Genomic DNA, 18,318 nt, shown 5'->3' on the forward strand with positions numbered 1-18,318 from the left:
CACTGGAAAACAATTCCATAGCAGTTAACTGTCTCCATCTTCTGTAAAGATGACACGAGATTAGCCAATGACAGAACAACTCCAATGTCCTCTCCAGCAGAGCAGAGCCATATATCTTCACCCAAAACCCTACAGAAAGGTGAAGAGGCAGGATTGACATGGACAGATGATGGAGGACAACTGACCACACAGGATGTGGAGATTCACAAACAAAAAAACAGCAGAGAGCCCTTGCAAGATACAGACAAGTTCCTAACAAGCACTAAGACTGCACCCAAGTACCAAAACCACAAGCATGTGCATGAGAGAAGATCAAACTGTCCAAAGCAGCAGGATGACCTCTGTAGCACTTCATATGAAAGGCTCCTAGTACCAGAAACGAGACCAGAGGTAGGAATAACTTCAGATTTATAACATATGGTTGCAGTGGGTGGGGCCACAAGGAGTCTCACTTTCAGAGCAATAAAACCTGAATAGGTGGGAAGAAGTTCACTGGATCCGACAAGGCAATCTGGCTGAAAATGCATTCCTGGACAAAGGTCAGCTTCCCATGAGGAAAATGAACACCTGTTGAACACCTTCACCTGTCTGGAATGGCAGATTGTACTCTCCAATCAAAGAGCAGGAAGGAGGACACTTGTCATCAAAAACAATGAGTGAACAGGTCTGTAGTGTTTAGACAAAAATGCAGACATCAGAGTGTGGTGTCCTCAAACAAGGATACTGATGTAATGACATATTTGAAATTTGAGGCAGCAGGACATGTACATCAGGATTAAGTATGGATGGTGGGCAGAAAAACTCATAATTCATCATCATAATAATAACTCATATTCATAATCATAAGATTTATATTAAAGTCTGAAATTATTTCACTGTTTTAACTACAGTGACAATACTGGATGCAATACAAGACAGCTGTAACAAGACTAGAAAATATGCTAATAATATTAATAATACTAATAATAGATTTCTGGTATAGCAATGTTGATCAGACACACTGAAGAATAATTTTGTAATCATATTTTCGTAGAGGAATCAAAGAGTGCTTTGGGAAACAAGTTTGTTCTGAGAAGAGAAGTAACTCTTGATTTGTTCTTTAACAAATCAGTTTAAGTCCTCACAAAAACCATATAAGCCATTCTGGAAACCACAGCAGGGGAAAGAAAACAAACTCTTATGCACAAATACTTCCGAAAGCATAAAATGAAGCCAGCATACTAAGCAGTAAAAGGGAAGTTCTCGCATTATTCAAAATTCCCTTTTTCCTTAAACCTTACTTTCTTCAGCTGGAAACACAGCTTGAGTAACTACATTCAAAATAAAGCCTTTATCATACTAATGAAAAGTATAAAGCTGCAGGGCCCATAAACAGTTTTGAGTACAAAAAAGCAGCACCCAAAGTAAGACTATTGTAGAACTGCAAGAATTTGTCTGCTCACTCTGAACCAAACACAGATTGGCTTCTGGCCCACAACCTTGTCTTTACATGGTACTTAGAACATCTGACTCAGACTGAAGGTAAAAAAGACCATGAAACAAGGAGACAAAAGCTATCAAGATCAGACAGCACACCTTCATCTGCCCCCCTCCCATCCCCAAGATGAAATGGCTTGTCTAGATAAAACATCTGGTTCCTCAAGGCTGATCTAGATCTTTTGCTTACCCACTATTATTCAATCCCTAAAGAAGCATAAACAACTGTAGTACTCTCACTTTCACCTCCAGTTAGGAAACTTCAGGCAGATTGAAGAGTTCTTAAAAAAAAAAAAAGTCTTCCCTGAAGGCAGGGCAAGAATCTGTTCTGAATAATTTTCCATTAGTTTAAGTCAATCACAGAATCAACTGCTGAGAAATATTTGCAAACTTTGCTTTTGCTGTTGTTTTGACACATTAAAACTTGTTTCTACTTGTCTGGATACTAGTCAACACAGCTTACTCACCTAGTCATGCAACAAAAGTTAAGATTTCATTTTGATTCAGCAGTAGCTCAGATCAAACCAGAAGTCTTAACTCTTCCAAGACATTTCTTTCTGCAGAAAATAGGCAGCTTCAATACATCAAGACCTGGCAAGAATAAAATCCCAAGAATTTCAATAATGGTGTGTTACCTTACAGTATATGTAGCTAATAATGCCAAAATTTGAAACAACACAGGTAGCTAAGTAAGTTTGATCCAACTGATGCTGAAGAAGCTCTAAAAAAATAAAAAGTAGTTTTGATACTAAGTAGAGAAATGAGGAAGCACATTAAAGTTGCACATATCAAGGTATAAATATACATACAAACATAAGTCTGTTTACTAAGTGCTCTGGACTGTCACATAGTCAGAGAACATGCAGAAATAAATTAATAATTCAACTATTGTTAAAACAAACCTTCACTACAGTAATCAATACTTTCATGAACAAGTAAACCAACTTCAAATACAGTTTCACATCCACATTTAGAGTCCTGAAAGCATCCTGCATAAAAAGAGAGGCATTGCTAAGGATCTGCTATGGTATTTAAAAAACTAACCTAGACGTGTTCAACATTATTCCTTAAAGAATTGACATTCTGTAACTCCCCATGTAACATTATGTTCATTAAGCTTATGAAAACACTTCCTGGTGATGGGAAATTCATTAGCTTTAGATTTGCCATAGAAGGCTGAGTGAAAAACTAACCTCAGCCCAGCATTTCCTCCATGGGGGGGTCAGTAGCAGACACACAGACACAACAGTTGCCCTCACTGAGAACACACTGTTCCTGGCAACTAGTGACTTGAGGAATTCTCTAAACTAAATACTAATAAATTTGCTTTGACTTGGTCTTACATCAAGCATTATGAATGCCTAGTCTTCACAACACACTACAGTGCAGTGCAAAACAGTTCAACTGTTTTTGCTTTCAGTAAAGCTCAGCTTACCAAATTTTAGTTGTGTACCTCAAGTGCTTACACACAGCAGAAAAAGTCTTCTCTACATGAGCTCTAGGTTTTCCCCTTCCTCAACTGAAATAAGAGCTTGGGGTAAGAGTAGTACCACTTGGAAAAAGAAAAAACAAACAAACAAAACCAACAACAACAACAAAAACAAACAAACAAAAACAAAAACAACGAAAGAAGCTTGGCAAGTAAATGTTCCTAAAAAGAGGAGGAATTGGCTGCCAACAACCCCAGATTCAGGAGACATACACAAGGTACACTACTGGGCTCAGAGCAAGATCTTGCCACTTCTGCTAACCAACAAGAGGTGTCTAGGGATGTGCTGTTAAAGGGCAGGCAGTCACTCGTTCAGTGTGAGGTAAACAGGAATCAAATCCAGATAATTAAAACACATAGTTCAACTCACAGGTTGACAAATTACTACAAGAATTCAAGTCAGTTTGTGTTAGTGTCACAACGCAGACAGACATATGCAGACATAATTTTTGCTTTTCCTAGTACTTGATTCTTTCAAGCAAATCATCACAGAGCATTTACTCAAACCCATCAGCTATGTTTGTGAAGCCTGTATGAAGAGGGACAGGGGGTGGAGAATAAATCTGAAAGGAGAGAGTGTGCCTAGACATGCAGGGAGGCAGTCTAGAAGTGCTCTAATTAACTGAACATGCTTTGATACCAGACAAAATGCAGCATCAGCATTCCCACAGAAAACCATATTACATGGTCATGATTACCACAGTCCCTGAAACTAAAAAAACATATAAAGCATTTCATATATTAATGCATTACACTACAACCAGTTTACATGACCATGTCCTGGAACACAACACAATCACAAAAGTATGACTTTTACAGCATATACATCTGAAGGCAGAGATGGCATCATTCACAGCAACCAGGCATCCCTCCCAATATGATGTTCAGTTTTACTTGAATATGTCCCATAAGAAGGCACTAGGAAAACACAAAATGGTTCATATAATGCTGCATTTACACAGAATTGCAAATTTCAGAGCTCTCTTGTTCGGCCTCAGTAATGTCACATTCTAATGTAAATTAGCTTATTGCCAAGCTAATTCAAACTATTCTAGAGAGGATAAGTTAAGCTCCTATAACAACTTCACACAAACATTTCTAACATTCAAATACATTCTACTCCTAAAAGTGCATCACATTAAGTTCTCATATCCTCATGGCATTGATTACTTCAGAATACACAGTAGCACCAGTGAGTACACTGTGAAGGTACTTATAAAAGAACAAAAAACTCCAACAAACTACCAAACCAAAAGCAAACCCACCCTACAGGGTAGCTAAGCAGTATCTCTATGCTTTAGTCAAAGACATTTTAGAAGTCAGAAACCATGTTAGACACTTGACACAGTAAGCTGAAATAATGTGCAAGTTATGCTTGCAAGCAATCATGCAGGCATTTTTGGCTGAAGCAGTACTATCATTTCCAAAGGCATAAACCATCAGGTTTTGTCTTCTACTGGGCTAAGCAGCAGCACAACATAAAAGTTACAGTAATCAAGAAGCATTACTTTTAATCAGTTACATCTTGGCTCTAAGATATGGAAAAAGTAGAACAGCAGTTCCACTGCAGAAATCAGACATCCTGAAGTTGTGCAAGAGGTTTTGACTTCCCATAAGATGTTCCAACCATGACACTATCATCAGACTACCCCAAAACTTGACAGCTGATCCTAAAAAGTACATTGACCCTTGTAGTTTGTCCTAGTAGTGAGTAAACGAGACAGCAATGTAAGTGCCTTCCCCAAACTCAGCGTCCAGTGATTCACCCCTCAGTGTTGGTTCAATGGAAAGTTTTAAAGGCTTTCAAACCCTTCTTTTCCTTGCTCACAGTCATTGCTTTGCTAAGACGTATTACTTATAAACTCTGGCCATCCTTGTTATCCTGTCTTTAAGGATATTATGCTGTTCTCTCAATTCTCAATTTCAGACTAGTTGTAAGCACATAACACAGAGATACTCCAAGAGATTTATGCAGTGTCTTGATAAAACAGTTCTTCCTTTAATAATTGACAACTTTTGAATTTTATTGTTAGGTAGGTTTTAGAAGAACTCTGTATTCAGTAGTGGAACGCTAGTCCAGTAATTTTTTTTAAAGCAGTAAATAAAGCCCATCTTTTACTTAGACAACCAAGATACCTAATAACATCGTCTAGAAAAGTCACCCAGTATTCTAGGGATTTGGAGGTACATGCAATCTCCTAGACCAGTGTTCTGCAAAGGCATGTCTTTCCCCCCACCCTGTTTTACAGCAACTGCCAGGATGAAAGTCACTTAAGTAAGAGCTAAGCAAACACCAGCCAGTGATAAACACCAGCTATTAACACACTTCAAGTGAGCAAGTGTACTTTATTGTCCGAGATTAAGTGCATGATCAAATAAAACCAAGGCTATCTATTTGAATGTGCAGATGAGAACAGCAATAAGCCCCTTGTTTGAATAGCCCAGCACACTCTCATAACTTAATCGGACTCTCATTTGTAGATTCAGTAAGATTAAGTAGCATTCATTACTAAAAGTGTCAGACTGCTCACAAGGTTTTCAAAGCATGGTGCAGTACACAACTGCATACAGGGTCAGTTATATACATAGTTATAACTTGTTTATCCACTGCTATCATAAAGCCCGTGCACGGTTTTCCATGAGATCAATACTCAGACTTTTCCTCTTCAGGAACTTGCAAGAATGCTATTAAGTTCTTTCTTAGTGGTAAATTAGACATTACTTTTTCAGAAAGTGACTTTGGGGATTCATTTTTTGCTATTTTATCACAACTTAATTATTTAACAAAAGCGCATGTCACTACACAAGGAAGGATAAACTTTCAGGTCAAAATGAAAGTAAGGAGCTAGAACTTGAAACACAAACAGTACATTTATTATGGCACTTCCTTGCAAGGTCAAGGTTCAGGTCCTTCTTTTTGAAAGACTTTATTGAGTAAATAGGCACAAACAAGCCTGAGAACTATCAGAGCTCAGTGGTCAACAATACTCCTCAGTGTTCAAGTTATTTGACTAGATAGGGATTACAAATCAGATCACCTTCTCTGTTTCCTGGAATTCTGCTAAACTGGTTTTGTCCACTGCTACCATTTAAAGGGTACATTCATACATTTTGGTATCTTGGTGCTATGAAACAGTGGGCCAGGATTATTCACAGAAATTTTCCCTCTGAATGAAATATTAATCCCTACTGATTGAAATATTATCAATATAGGAAGAAAGGCAGTCATGTACTATGAAGAAGAAAAGTACTTTGTGAACTCCTGCTAGGTCTGTCCTAGGTCTGCTAGGTCTGCTCACATAGACCAAATAAGGTCTGTGATCTTCAAGAGTATCCTTGAGTTTCATGCTAGTCTTCAGATACCCAGCAATATTCCTGACACCTCTCATCACATGTTCTTGATTATAATTTCTCATACTCTGACGAAATTCCATCCATCAGCACCCTTGCTGCCCATTTCCCTTTAAACCAACTTCAAGCAGTCAGAATAGGAGCTGTTCCAAACTATCAGTTCATTCCTCCTACCAACCTTTCTACTCTGCATTACATATTTCTCCTTTTACAGACCTGTCAATCCTCTTAACTTGCCCCATGTTCTTCTCATCCTAGCTCAGTCAAATCTAGTAGAGAAGCAGGTACACAGGGAGGCAGTGCAGAATAGTCATTACACCTTGGATTCTCAAGACAAATGGCAAAGTGTTTTTGCTGGTGGCTTTATGGTGGTTTGTTTTTGGTTGCTTTTCGAGTTTTGTTTGGGTTTGTTTGTGTGTGTGTGATTTTTAAAATTTGGGGTTTAAATATCCTGATTATTCACTAAATATTTAAGTGAAGACTGTCTGCTGCGAATCTCCTCTTGTCCGACAAGTACAACAGGCAGAAATACTCTGCAGAAGCAGCATAATATTGCAAGAGTAGTGGCTAAAATCCCAGTTGTAACCTTGGGGGGAGAAAAAAAAAATTGTTGCTGTTTCCTAAGAATGAGCCACAACTTGGCAAATCAGAGTAGAAATGGCTTTAACCATTACCACAATGTGCCAGACAGCATACACTGAGAGCTCTTAAAGTTATGTGCTAACGTGGAACTTTTCATGTTCCTGTACTTCCTACAAAGTGCTCACAGCCCTAGTGTGAGTGCTACACAACTTGGAGCTGACATTAGCAGTACTCTTTGCATGGACTGTATCAATGGAATCTGATAGCTAAAGACACTGAAAGACTCATCTGCTCCCATGCATTGCATGTCCTTCAGATCTTCACCTAAAACCGAGAAGCCTTTCAGCATTAGGCTATATTTAACACAGACATACGATATGAACTAGTTTACAGAGCATTTGGAGTACTCTCAATCTGTAGTGAAGCAAGATACTGTAAGTACAGCAGTATTATTTAGTTCTAGTGGGTTATTCTGTGCAATGCATCTAAAACTTGATAACTTTCTATGAAAAAGCTGACCAAAATGGTAACTAATGACTGAAAGTGCAGCATTTTTGCCATGATATTGCTTCGCAGCAGAAATTGAAGAATTAATCAATATGCTTAGGATTTCTCACATTAACCAAGTCAGAAATTTAACCAGCTTGCAGTTTTTGCAGACTCAAAAGTTGTTTGCTGTGCAGAAGTGGTCATTTATTCAGCAAAGACTACAGCCAGCCAAGAACAGTTTCCACTGACACATCAAGAAGTTCTACCACTGAGTTAGGACTGCACTTTTGCACAGCAACATCATCATGGCAGAATTTAATTCTGAAGATGCCGAATTTGCCAATTAAAAAATAGCGCTTTTAGACTTAAAAAATACTTAGGCTACTGATTCTATATAGTGAAAAAAAATCTAACAAAACTGCAATAAACTGGTTACAGGAAATTATATTTTGGTAGCCAAATAGGAAGCAGCACCAACCCAATGATAAGAAGTCCTAAAGGCATAATGGTTGTTGAGGATTTTCAGCAAGTATTGCTGGATAGTAGCTTAAATTCCAACAGTTTTGCCAGTATTTCACCTGCAGTGTTTGTACAACTGAGATCTGGAACAAGGGGGCAATTCACAACCATTGTTTCAAATGTTGTAGTCTCAGGCAAAAAAAAAAAACCCAAATAAAACAGATTTGGTTTACATTCAAAAGAAAATTTTGTTATTTTTCCTACCAAGGAAACTGTTTCTCACAGTGAGATCAATACTGATACAAGAGCTGTATACCTTCTACCTCTTTTTGTTGTTTCCATCTGGACCCAGAAGGCAAAAGTCCCCAGATCCAAGAGGCACCAAGCTCTGCAAAAGCTAAACACAGCACTGCACCTCTGAAACAGACAAATGGCAAGAAATATGCTGTGACAGTTTTGCATAGCTGGTTTTTTAAAAAAAGGCAACAGCTTGATTTATGCAATGCTACTGGGTAGCAGGCTGCAGTCAAAGCTCTCTGGAAAGCATGAGCTCACCGTGCTGCTTGACACAACTGACAACAGGCTGCTTGCAGCTCCACAAGGGCTGAAAATCCACCAGGACCTTGAGGGTGAAGGACTGGAGAGAAGGGCAAGCTGGGCACATGTTTCTTGAAAGGCTGACAGGGCAAGGTTACCCAAGGGATCCCCTGAGAGGGATCCAGACATGCAGCCTTGCCAGCCGTGCCCTGCGGTTTCTCCTTGGCTCTTGGGATGGGGTTCCACTCGAGCCCTGAGCAGCAGCACTCCCCAGAAAGGGGGATTCTGCATTTGCAGGGCAACAGCAGGACTCAGAGCTCCTGTACAGAAATCATTCTGTCAGTCCATCTGAGATCCCACACAAGAATACTGTAGTTTAGCAAAGAATTACAAATTTCTTCCTTCAAACTGAAGTGGTACAAATTCATTTTTTTAACTGTTTTTCCTTTAATCAATTTGCTTAGAGTCAAGCATAAAATCCAACTGATGCTTGCTATAGACTACATGATGTTTTACAGCATAGCCAAGCCTCTTCTAAAACTTTATTCAGAGAGCTGAAGTGATGTTGTAACTTCAAATGTAAACTCAAAAAGTTCTCCCAATCCAACTAATAGCTGACTTGACAACTTACCACAAGAGTAAAGTGTATATACATCATCACACCTTTGCAGACACCCTGGAACTACAGTTATATGTTATCTGGGAACGTTAGCTTTGATTTCAACTCAAGACTGACTGAAATAAATGCCACAGGCCAGGATAGAAGTGTTACACACCCAGTGCCACATCCATACTTGATGTTCCCCAGTGAGTTTCAGCTTCTGTAGAAACTTCTGTTAGATGAGAGATACACACAGCTAGAGGACACTGCAAACTCTGGCACTGTCTCTGTGCTAAAAAGTGAAAAAGCAACCCTCTGATTTTACAGTAAATTAGATCATAACCCTTGAATAACTGACAACCTAATACAGTCTTATGATTAACAGGAAAAACTGCCTCTTTCTTCCTCTGGCAGTTTTTTTCAGAATCAGCTTTGTCATTTTTGCAAAGACTGATCAACTTAGTCATACAGCACCCTCAGTCAGGCAATTCATTTATATACATGGATTGGTCCTCTGAAGTCTTTAGGACTTGCTGCCATGTATAAACTACCCAGTCTGCAATACAACTGATCTCATGTTTAACCCTTTAGGCGTTGCCTTCACTGGCTTTATAAGCCTGATGGAGTGAAATTATATACAGGGAGCGACAGCAGCATTATGATTTAGAGGCCATCACTGACCTGGTACACTTTCAAGCAGTCATTCTACAACCATACATCCAGCCTTCATAGCAGCAAGCTACACAATACCATTTATTGGGCTAAAACACATTTAAGATACACAAATCTGCAGCAGTAAATAACTAAAGGAGCTTCTCAATAGTACTATCTAAAAAACAACTCAGGAGGAAAAAAATTACTGCAACTTCTATAGATTCTGCACAGGGACAGGCAAAGATTTTATTCAAATGATACCTTTATATTCTTAAACTCAAAGCTTCCCTGGCTCAGAACTGTAGAGACCACCAGGGTTTAAAGCAACACTATGCACAAGCTGTGCTTTTCAGGCTGTTCATCCAAGGACATAAAACATTTCCATCATTAACTGAGAGAGAATATTACTTATTGGATTTACATTGGTCATAAGCCTTCATTATTTAGTTCTGCTCAGTACCAGTACCAAATGGCTGCTTTTGGGTCAAACAGTCACTTAACAGTACAGAAATCTATGGAACCACCATCCATATCAAAGGCAAGTCAGAAATACTTTGATAAGGCAAGTATTTCACCACTCTGCAGTGCAGGTGGAAAGCTCCTACACAGGGCTAACACAAAGAAACATACTTGAGTAACTTCATACTGCTGACATTAGTCTGGAACACAGATAAGGAACTCCTGCATTTCAGCTTAAAGAAGCATGAAAACAATTCTCACACATGACCATGCATTTGGGCTTCATACTGCAGGGGGGGCGGGGGAGAGGCATTAGAGAATGAGGAAGAAACACTGTTGGAAAAAAATAAACAGAAAACTGATATTCAGGTACTTAGTAAAAGTTAATTAAACTTGCACAACTAAATACTGTCCTATGAAGGGTAACCAACTTCCTTTTGAAAGCAATCTCAGCTCGTTTACGTTTGCATGACAGAATTACTTCCTCTACCAGCAGCAAGTTGTAAAAAGCCTGTAAACGGTGCTGCAGTTTCTAGATTTCCACTTAGAAATTCACCAAACCACAGCACACAAACAAGGATACTCATGTCCTGCTCATCAGGACTTTTCCTGCACAGCTTGTTGATACAACTTCTCTGGTAAATGAAATGCCAGGAATGCTGGAGCAGGCTGAATACTGAAGGGTTGCCTATGCAGGCACGGGGGGAAAAAATCCCCAACAAAATAAACCCAAACCACAACACACACCCAGTGCTGAGTAATCTCAGAAAATAAATAAGGAGGAAAAGTCATTAAGCTTCTCCTGCTAGGAAAATACATAGCCCTAACTGCCAAAAGCTGAGGAAAAAAAAAGTGGAGCTGAGCAGAACATCCAGGAAAATCCACAAGATCCACTGGATCTCATTTCTGTTTCTCTAATTTTAGAGGCTATTTAAGTGCACTTTCTCCCTCCTTCATCAGGTATTGCAGGATATTCCTGGAAGATGAGATTGCTTCTGTCTTGATGTTTTTCCTTCATGTCCACCACTGGGGTTCTGCTCTCTCTGAGCCAAATTAAACATACCAGAGAGATGTTTTCACAAGCCATTTGGACAGTATACTGCTCACAAATGTCAACTAGAAGCCATTAATGCTGCTCACAAGAACTAGGAGTGGAAGAGATTGGCACATGGAAACCACTTCCATCCCCTAAAAAGTCCAGCTACAGCAAAGCCTTCAGGATTGCAAAGCAATATTTGGTGGTTAGACTTCAAATTGTTCAAAAGTTGGCTGAAAAAACTAACAAGGAATGGTAGTCTGCAAATAGTTCTATGAATAGGGTGGTGACAATAAGCTGCTTTGGGCTGAATTTCACCTATGCACAAGGAAGTTCCTAGTCAAAACTAGGTATGCAGAAGGGAAGACAGTACCCAGGAACTGAAACAATTATCATGCAGGAGACCAAGATTCAATCTTTGGGCAAGTACTTAGTGCTCAAGTTAGTCCTGCTCTTCTGATCTTGAACATGACAGACTGACTGGTGCCAAGTACTTAATTTCTGACCACTGATAAGGGTTTGTAGAAAAAATAAGGGGTTTTTTAATTAGAAAGGAGAAAAATGTGTATTCCTAAATGATCCCATAACAGGCAAACCTCTACTGAGGCTCAAAATATTGGTCTTAAAATCAAATTGTGTGTCAGACAGTCAAGCCTTCCACAGCACAAGTTGTTAGACTGAGTCCTTTGACTGTTTTCTTCACAAATCATTGTAATACAGAGAATGGCAGGTGTGAAAGATAGCAAAAGGAACTGTTTATATAATAGTAAACTGTACTAAAGTCTTCTGAACTGTTTCACAAAAATCTTCCTCTCCTCTCCTCTCCCAAGGCAGAAGCAAGAGCCAAGTGCCTGCTTAAACTTCCGGTTTCCAAAAATTTTAAGTCCTACTAGTTTACTACCTGATTCTGTCTTAGTAGTTGCCCCAAAACTGGTGTGTGTTTCTCCCCATGGTGTCCCTGAATTCCATGTCTGCAAAACAGACTGAGAATTTGGGGTTTTCAATTATTCCCATCCACACTTCAAATTAAATTTGGCTACTAACAAATTTAAGTTCTGTGGACAAGCTACATTCATTCCTAAAAATTATTTGTTTATACAAACCTGTAATCCCATGTACTACAAAGAAACCACAATTTCACATAGCAGGTGGTAAGACAAACTAATTCCAAGCCAATCACATGCTATAGCAGAGAAGCTAGAAACTCTATGAGAATGTTCTCTATATCCAATATATTTGAGAGAGTCCCACAGACTCCACTGAAATAGCAAAGAGCCTTACACGTAGGGAACAAACAAGAGAGAGAGCATGTTTTGACTTAAGCAGAGTAATCTTTACAAACACAAGAACGTTGCTGCCATCCGTGCCTTCTCCTGTTCAGTTCTGTGCCCCAGCTTAGCAGCCAAGTTTTACATCTTCGTCCTATCACATGGTTCAGTTATCTTGCACAGAATGGGGTGAACACAAGAAACACACTATTACACTATGCTTACTTCAACAAGCCTGCTCAGCATCAGATTCCACATGAAGAAATAAAATGAAATAAACCTCAGTATTCAGGTTTACTTATACGTCAGTACCTGTTTGTTTGCTTATATAACCACACAATGGAAAAATACATTTTAAAAGCTATTTGACAAAACAATCACAAGTATTATCACAACTACTGATCCAGTGCAGTAATACAGTGGAGCTTGCAGTTAACTTGATGAATCAGATGCCTATCTCTACCTTACTCTTTGATATAAAGAGTAACTCATTTATATTTACAAGGTCAAAATACAGTTCCAGGATTTAACTATAAAATGCTCACTCTTTTAATAATGCAAAACATATTTACTAAGATCTCTGTTAAGTTTTCAACATCAAATACATACGTAAATTAACAGTTAAATCAGCGAATAATTTGGATTCCAAACCAACCACAGGTGAGTTGATTCTATTCTGAATCAAACTATGTAATAACAAAGCCAAAGTCAGGCTCTGCTAACTGAAATTACAGCACCAGAACCATGAGCAGAAGTTGGCATTTGCACAGACTCACCCCATGGCCTGGGCAGATCTATCTTGCTTGTACCTAGAAGGTCACTACATTCAAAACGTTTTAACTATGGAAGGCCAAACCAAGTATCAACTTAGAGAACATTCCTGTGGTCTCACCACCAGACTTCTTTAAAATTGAGGCTGCCAAATTTAATGTCTCTCATATTACATGAACTACACGAGTCTGACAGCCCTGGCATGACATCCCACCTCTTTGCCAAGATGCACAGTCAGCTGAGGTCTAGCAAAACTGACAGCTTCTCCAACACAAGGGGAACAACCAAGCAGATGCAGATGCAGCAATCACAACTGCACTCTCATTTGAACAGTAACAACTACAGAGTATCTTCAGGACGATGCGACACCCCAATACTAGACTGTCCTGACTGTAGGCTGCCACATCTTCCCCACAATTAGAATAAACCCCAACAAATTCACACTCTAGATGCTTGGGGAAAAAACAAAAGTTCTAGTCAATGTAGAAAGAAAAGTAAAGGCATCCTTTTGGAAAAGTGTCTGAATCAAAGTCCCCACTCAGAGAAGAATGGCAAAGCTGGCTTTGACTACTGACTTGGCGGGGAGGGGGAAGAGTAAGAGGTGAGTGAGAGTCATGAACACACATTTTGCTTAATAACCTACCATATTCAGAAAGAAACAAGATGCCACTTACTGTCACACCTACTAAGAAAGAATATATACAGAGAAATTCCAGTCACTAGCTGCTTCTGACAGAAGGTACTCGCAGACTTTCAGGTATTGGTAAAGTGCTTTAGCGGCAACAATGTATTTCCTACACACAACAAATTAAGCCACTAAACTGATGCAAACACAAATCACCTGCTTTCACAAACTAAAGCTTCACGGGTAAATCAGAGTCAAGTTGAAAGCTGGAAGTCAGAAGCCCTCACTTGCAAGACAGGTGGGCACATCTGCTTTACAAGCACATGAATGAGTTGTCACACACAGCCTCATCTACAGCTGAGTGACCAGGAAGAGGACAAGATATACAAGAATCATACAATTCTGGCCGACAACTGGTACGTGCAATCACCTCAGATCCCACGCTCCCTCATCACAGTAAGGGAAACAAAGTTTGTGGACCCCGTCACTGTCTCCACAGCCTGCACTTCCATCTGCTGAGGAAATTATCCGTTTTGGAGTGAAATGAAAAGTAGCATGTTAGTGTACTGTGACAATGGTTTCCCTTTCTCAGTTAGAAAAGACATATCTGTGCTTACACTCAGAAAGGGATACAGGTCAGAGTCCAGAGCAGTTTTTTTAAACATTTAAGCAGATTCAGCTTAATTCACTTTTCCAGATCTTTTGGCTGGAGATGTTAGCCCACTATGCTACCAGCAAAATCTGCTTGGCTGTCAAGGACACCCTTGATACCATGCACCAGCTTCCATGTTGAGTGTTTAAGTGTTTAAGACACTATTCCTCACATGCACACACTTTCTTGCATGCACTCTTCACCTTTCAGCATCAATATTTTATTAAGAAAAATCTTAAGCTTTTTGGAAAAAACACTGCTACCAGTCCTACTCAAAGACAACAGAAAGCCACAGGTGAAGATGTGAGGTATAGAAATCCAGGCACAAAACTAATTCCTACTCTACCATTTCAAGATTAGAAGAATGCTGAAAACGGATACTATTCTTAAAAGGCTGTTAAATAACTCAAATAAAGAGAATCATAAATTTAAGACACTGTCACTGCACTATAATCCTTCAAAAGCTACTTCCAAGACTTCTTTAGAAATAATTACTACTTTTATCTAAGGGGACCCATAGCAGACTGCTGCATCCAGCACTTCCTCTTGCAGAATTTGGGGTTTTTTACCTTTCTTCCTGAAACAAAAACAGTGGAGTTAAAAGTTAAGGTGAAGCTGTGGCTACTTGCTGGCTTGGAATCAAGCCCTGAATCACCAAAAGATTGAGGCAGCAAAAGACAGCCAGCCACTATCACTTGAGCACGGGATTGTGACTGATTGTAGGTCAAGTTAGTCCTGCCTACAGAGTATTTATTACATTCAATAATACATTCAAGTAGGTAACTGTATTGGCTTGAATACATTTTGTAATAGTAATTTCCTTTTTTCCCATTCTAGTTTTAGGTCTTTACCCCTTCCATAAAGAGAAACAAATTACATTTCCTTTATCCCCTTTAAAGGTTTGATATTTCCTTTTAATTTAGAAATCAAATACTGCCAGATCCTGTTTCAATATTTTAGCTTAGCTAAAGATAGCAGGATCAGAAAAGATCAGATATAGAAAAGCAATACCTTAGCATGCAAAGATCAATGACCAAAGATCACTTCAAATACTGAGAACAGCAAAAAACCCACTAAGTAGAGGCCCTTTATCATCCCCAACCCTCCATTTTAATAACTGGAACTTGATGGTTCTTTCTAAACTTCTAATAGAAAATGGCATATTATACTAGTTTTGCGAACACATCAACCAGCCTTCCAGGAAATAATGTGTCAGCAACATAGGGAAACTACTTGAAGGGGGTATTTTGGCATTTGTCTCTCAGCCTGGAATGTTTTTAGCCTTAATTGTGGAAGCCACTAACACTTCTGTTTTAGCTGTAAAATTTAAGACATCAGAGAACATGAAATCAATGACACTGCATGCTTATAATTTAATACAAGCCACCAATCACAAATACTACCACTTTCTATGTAATTTTTACAACTAAAATATTTACTTTGAACCACTTTTAAAAAAACAGCCTCAGAAAATGCTAATAATCTTTTCAATCTCTAAATAGTAAAGAATAAACTGTAAGCACCACATATTAAAGCATTTTTCTATGTTTATGGAACAGACAACCTCAAGTAATAAATCTGGGAAATTATTTGGTGTATAACAGCAACTTACACTAGGGCACAGTAGGAAGAAACATACCCCACAAACTACTTACAATGGCCAAAGCACAAGCCTTTCAAAAGACACAAGTCGAGGCTGAGTTAGATTAGTCATCAAAAGCTCTCCTCAGAGGCATACAGCAGAGTACAAGTGACCAGTGAGAGTAAGGGAAGAAGAAAAACTGAACCAAAGCAAAACCATAGAAGCCAGAGTACAGAGAGTCCTCTTATGAGATTTCAAGTTTCAAAGATCAGTTCAGCCACGCAGCAATAAAAGACTCAGGCTGAGGAATTTTCCTTAGATGCTCTGCCAGCACTGCATCAAAATCTCCCTGCATGCTACCAACACATCTAGAGAGCAGGTTTGACAAGGACTTCACAAATTTGACAAATGCTATTTGAAGAGAGGTCTTTTTTGTTACACTTCGGATCTTGTTCACACTGAGGGACACCACCTCTAGTTAACAAAATAAGCACACCTTTGCCTGGCCAGGTCTGAAGTAAGAAGAGGATGAACTTACTTTTTTGTAACTGAGGAGCTCAGAAGACTTTAAAACCACAAACTACTGTTTTCATAAAGCTGTGGGCTACCACAACTGAAACACAGCCAGGCTACAAAGTTACTTCAGAGCAATTGCTCTGCCCAGTAGTTCCTGAAGCCCAGTGCCATTAGCGTGTCTGCACAAGGCTCCACAAGGTGCTGGGTGCTGAGAGTATATAGGCGCTGCAATGGAAAAACTCCGACCCTGTGCTCCAGGGCACAGAGAAACACACACACAAGTAGGTGTTTCTCCCACTGTGACTGTCCTTTCCCCATGCACCACAAATCACAACATACAGCTCTCTAGAAGAGAATTTTATACTGAAAAGTCTGCAGAGCAGCTTGGATAAATGTAATCTTAGCCTACCTTCAGATAGCCTGAGAAAATAACAGTTGTTTGGAAAAGTCATATTGCAACACATCAAACAATTATTCACTTCTGCCTTACGGAACTAACAGCTCTCCCTCACCTTTTTAAAGTGACATAAACTGCAGTCTCTTAACTCCTGTCTGCTACAGGCAAGTAAAGGTGAAAATGGTGCTTCCAAAACACTGAAGACTTTTCTTGACTAAATTAATTTAACCATATCACAGAATTAACCTAGAAGTGTATAACTTGCTGCTAAACCTATCTGCTCTAGGCTTCTAAATTAATTCAGCATTGCAGAAAAAGTGGGAATAGGAAAAAAATTGAAACTAGAATACATTAGTTATGTGGAATAGCATTAAGTTACTTTCACCCTCTGAAAATATTTCTTTCCTCAGGGTATAAAAGAGCTGTAATAAATACAAACAAGTACATTTAAACAAAGTCAATTTAAATGCAAAATGATCATAATTATATTAAACTTCATTGTCACATATTCATAACTTAAGCCATTTGAGTAGTATGTGCTCACTGACACTTTTAAACACAGACAAACCACTACTTTTGGGTACACAAATTTAGAGTTAAACATTTCAGAATAATTTCTCTTTTTGAGTGAGAATTTTCTCTGTATTTATTTAATTTATTCAGTTCAACATCTGAGTTTTCAAGCTATAAGGAATTAAGCCAATTGAAATCTCTTAAAAGATTTTTTTAAAAAAGTCTTTAATTTTGTAAATAACAACCTCCAGTATTTCAGAAACAAAGTTATGAATCTAAGGTATCCAGTGGATAACGTGCATACAGCTGGTGATAACGAAGTATAACAAGAAATGACACAGTTATTTTTAATTATAAGTGGGAATTGATAATGCATCATTATGGAAGAAGCCATAGAGCATCAACTCCCTGTTTTGCCTACAGAGAAATACGTGACAACTTACACTACTAAGACATCCTTTCAGTAATATAGGCTAAATTAATAAAACTATTGCTCTTGGAAGAGGATACAACTCTTTCAGCTATCCCATGTTCTTGGACAACAACATCTCTATACCAATGAGCTTTGTAGCATTTAAGTTCTTCAAGGTGTCAAACTAATTTGGCAAATTCAAGCTCTTTCTGCCTTGCCAAACTTAAGTGGATGGCAATAGGTTTTGAACACCATCTAGCACACAGCATACTACAGATCCATAGAGTTACCAATGGAAGAATATGATATTGCAAGAGCCAAAACTTTGGCACTACACAGTTTGTCATTGAGATGCCATCTCACAGCCTCAAATACTGACTGCCAGTTCATTGCACTTGCCATCAGAAAAACACTACATCAGAAATTTAATAGAAAAGTAGAGAGCTGAC

The 18,318-nt window shown here is 38.8% G+C and overlaps 1 protein-coding gene across 3 annotated transcripts in view; it reads right to left on the bottom strand.

The window, feature by feature from the left end:
• MTUS1 (microtubule associated scaffold protein 1) overlaps nucleotides 1–18,318 on the bottom strand; it is a 113,185-nt gene that overhangs the window by 80,811 nt on the left and 14,056 nt on the right. The window contains exon 2 of one of the 3 annotated variants that reach the window (XM_014873458.2): nucleotides 1,944–2,067. The exons of the other annotated variants lie outside the window; for them this stretch is intronic. The gene's annotated coding sequence lies outside the window, so the exon portion shown is untranslated. The remainder of the gene's footprint in view (nucleotides 1–1,943; nucleotides 2,068–18,318) is intronic. 3 annotated transcript variants of the gene reach the window in all.

This window comes from Sturnus vulgaris, chromosome 4, assembly GCF_052056855.1.
Source record: "Sturnus vulgaris isolate bStuVul1 chromosome 4, bStuVul1.hap1, whole genome shotgun sequence".
NCBI lineage: Eukaryota > Metazoa > Chordata > Aves > Passeriformes > Sturnidae > Sturnus > Sturnus vulgaris.